A 4064-nucleotide genomic window follows, 5' to 3' on the forward strand; every position below is an offset into this window, starting at 1 on the left:
AAATCTGTTGTATTCCTATACAGTATTAATGAAGCAGCAGAAAGTGAAATTAAGAAAACAATCCCATTTACAATCACACCAAAACCAATAAAATACCTAGAAATAAACCTAAAGAGGTGAAAGACTTGTACTCTGAAAACTATAAAACATTGATGAAAGAAATTCAAGGTGCAAAGAAATGGACAGACATTTCATACTCATGATTGGAACAAAGATTGTTAAAATGTCTATGCTACCCAAAGTAAATCTACACACTTAGTGCAATCCCTATCAAAATACCAACAGCATTTTTCACAGAAATAGGACAAACAATCCTAAAATTGTAGAGAACCAAAAAAGATCTCAAATAACCAAAGCAACTTTGAAAAACTTGAGGCATCACAATTCCAGATTTCAAGTTATATTACAAAGCAGTAATCATAACAGTATGGTGCTAACATAAAAATAGAAACATAGTCCAATTAAATAGAAACCCAGAAACAAACACATGGTTATATGGTCAATTAATTTTTGACAAATGAGGAATTATTATAAAATGGGAAAGAGGCATCCCTGGGTGGCGCAGCGGTTTGGCGCCTGCCTTTGGCCCAGGGCGCGATCCTGGAGACCCGGGATCGAATCCCACGTCGGGCTCCCGGTGCATGGAGCCTGCTTCTCCCTCCGCCTGTGTCTCTGCCTCTCTCTCTCTCTCTGTGACTATCATAAATAAATAAAAAATTAAAAAAAATTAAAATGGGAAAGAGTCTCTTCAACAAATCGTGTTGGGAAAACTGAATAGCTACATGCAAAAGAATGAAACTGAACCATTTTCTCTCATCATACACAAAAATAAGTTCAAAATGGATTAAAGATCTAAATGTAACACCCAAAATCATAAAAATCTTTGAGGAGTGCACAGGAGTAAGGTCTTAGACATCGGCTATGCGACATTGTTTTTTAGAGATATCTCCTGAGGCAAGAGAAATAAAGGCAAAAGTAAACTATTGAGACTACATCAAAATAAAATTTTCTGCACAGTAAAGAATCAACAAAACTAAAACCCATCTACTAAATGGGAGAAGATATTCACAAATGACATTTGCTCTTTTTTAATTTACATTTTTAATTTAAATTCAATTTGCCAACATATAACACCCAGTGCTCATCCCATCAAGTGCCCTCCTCAGTGTCCCTCACCCAAGTTACCCCACCCCTTACCCACCTCCCCTTCCACAACCTTTTGTTTCCCAGAGTTAGGAGTCTCTCATGGTTTGTCTCCCTAATTTTTCCCCACTCAGTTCCCTGGAAATGATATATTTGAAAAAGGGTTAGTATCCAAAATATATTAAGAACTAATATGACTCAACACCCAAAAAGCAAGTAATTAAAAAATGGGCGGAAGACATCCAGATGGCCAACAGACACATGCAAAGATGCTCAATATCATTCATAAGAAAAATACAAACCAAAACCACAATGAGAATCACCTCACACCAGTCATTTTAGAATGACTAAAATAAAAAACAAAACAAGCATTGGCGAGGATGTGGAGAAAAAGGAACTCTTGTGCATTGTTGTTAGAATGCAAATTGGTGCAGCCTCTGTGGAAAACAGTATAGAAGTTCCTCAAATTAAAAATAGAGGGCAGCCCGGGTGGCTCAGTGATTTAGCGCTGCCTTCAGCCCAGGGCATGATCTTGGAGACCCAGGATCGAGTCCCATTGTCAGGCTCCCTGCATGGAGCCTGCTTCTCCCTCTGCCTGTGTCTTTGCCTCTTTCTGTGTCTCTCATGAATAAATAAATAAAATCTTTTAAAAAATTAAAAAATAGAGCTACCCTATGATTCAGTAATCACATTACTAGATATTTACCCAAAAATACAAAAGCACTAAATCAAAGGGATACATGTACCCCTCCCCTTTGTTTGTTGCTTACAATAGGCTGCTATGAAAGCAGCCTAAGCATCCATTGATAGATGAGTGGATAAAAATGTGGTAATATATTTACAATGAAATATTATTCAACCATAGAAAACAATGTAATATTTCCATTTGCAACACCATGGATAGAGCTATACAGTACAATAATAAGTGAAATAAGACAAAGACACATACCATATAATCTCACTTATATGTGGAATTTAATAAATGATCAAAGGAAAAAAAGACAAACCAAGAAACAGATTCTTAACTATAGATAAACTGATGGTTATCAGAAAGGAGGTTGGCGCGGGGGGATGGAAGATAGGTGATGAGGATTAAAGAGTATAGTTATCATGATAAAAAATAATTTTTAAAAGAATTCTGTATGACCCAAATGTTGAATTTTAAAAGACAACAACAACAAAACAACTCATAGAAAAAGAAAACAGCCATGTGGTTGCCAGAGGTCAAGGGTGCAGGGAGGGGGAATTGGAGGAAGGGAGTCAAAATTTGCAGATTTCCAGTTATAAGTCAGTACTAGAGATACAGGGTACAACAGAAGGACTCCAGCTTACACTGCTATATTATATATAAGAAATTTGTTGAAACTAGATCTAAGAGTTCTAATTACAAGGAGAGTTTTTTTATTTTGTTTCTTATTGTGTTTATATGATGATGGATGTTAGCTGAACGTAATACAATAATCCTTTCACAATATACATAAATCAAACCTTCATGTATACCTTAATCTTATACAGTAATGTATATCAATTATTTCTCAATAAACCTGGGGGAAAAATCCACATTAAAAAAGAATAGAATTATTATATGATCTAGTAATTTCACTACTGGGTATTTACCCAAAGAGTACAAAGACACTAATTTGAAAGGACATATGCACCCCTATGTTTACTGCAGCATTATTTACAAACAGCCAAATGATGGAAGCAACCCAAGTGTCCATCAATAGATGATTGGATAAAGATGGTATGGTGTATACAACACATATAATGGAATAGGACTCAGTCATAAAAAAGAATGAGCCCAGAATCTGGGAGCCCCAGCTGGTTCCTATCGTAGTCCCACAGTTGCCTACCTCCTCTTTCCTTTCACCATGACAGAAGTCACTGTGTCCTTTGCCAAGGACTTCCTGGTGGGTGGAGTGGCTATGGCCATCTCCTAAGACTGAGGTAGTACCTATGGAGAGGGTCAGGCTGCTGCTATAGGTGCAGCATGCCAGCAAGCATATCCGCAGATAAGCTATACAAGAGCACTCTAGACTGCATGGTTCATATCTCCAAGGAGCAGGGAATCCTGTCCTTCTGTCATGGTAACCTGGCCAATGTCATCAGATACTTCCCCACCCAGGCTCTTAACTTTGCCTTCAAAGAAAAATACAAGCAGATATTCCCAGATGATGTGGACAAGAGAATCTAGTTTTGGTGCTACTTTTCAGGGAATTTGGCATCAGGTGATGCCGCTGGGGCCACATCCTTGTTTTGTGTATCCTCTTGATTTTGCCCATATCTGTCCATCAGCTGATGTGGGCAAAGCTGAGTTAACAGGGAATTCAGAGGCCTCAGTGACTGCCTGGTTAAGGTCTACAAATCTGATGGGATTAAGGACCTGTACCAAGGCTCCAATGTGTCTGTGCAGGGTATTGTCATCTACCAAGCTGCCTACTACAGTATCTAAACTGCAAAGGGAATGCTTTTAGATCCCAAGAATGTGCTTCCAGATCCCAAGATCTTCATCAGCTGAATGATCACACAATCTATCACAGTGGTTCTGGGGTTGAGGGATAGACCCTACAAACGGGAGTGAAAAGAAAGCTGGGGGAGTAATACTCCCATCAGACAAAACAGACTTTAAAAGAAAGACTGGAGCAAGAGAGGTACTACGTAATGATAAAGGCAACAATCTAACAAAGATGATGTAAGAATTATAAATATTTATACACCTAACATGGGAGTATCTAAATGCATTAAGTAACTATTAAACATTAAAAAAAGAAATTGAAAAAAAAAAAAGAAATTGACAGTAATATAATAGTTGGGGACTTTTAACGTCTCAGTTATACCAATGGATAGATCATCCAGACAGATAACCAACAAAGAAATAACAGCTTGGAATGGCCCATTTAACCAGATGAACTTGATATATT

The 4064-nt window shown here is 37.6% G+C and overlaps 1 pseudogene; it reads left to right on the top strand.

Annotated features, from left to right (window-relative positions):
- The first annotated feature begins 3014 nt into the window (after positions 1–3014).
- LOC121494696 lies at positions 3015–3724 on the top strand (annotated as a pseudogene).
- Positions 3725–4064: the final 340 nt, after the last annotated feature.

This window comes from Vulpes lagopus, chromosome 7 (genome assembly GCF_018345385.1).
Source record: "Vulpes lagopus strain Blue_001 chromosome 7, ASM1834538v1, whole genome shotgun sequence".
NCBI classification, from domain to species: domain Eukaryota; kingdom Metazoa; phylum Chordata; class Mammalia; order Carnivora; family Canidae; genus Vulpes; species Vulpes lagopus.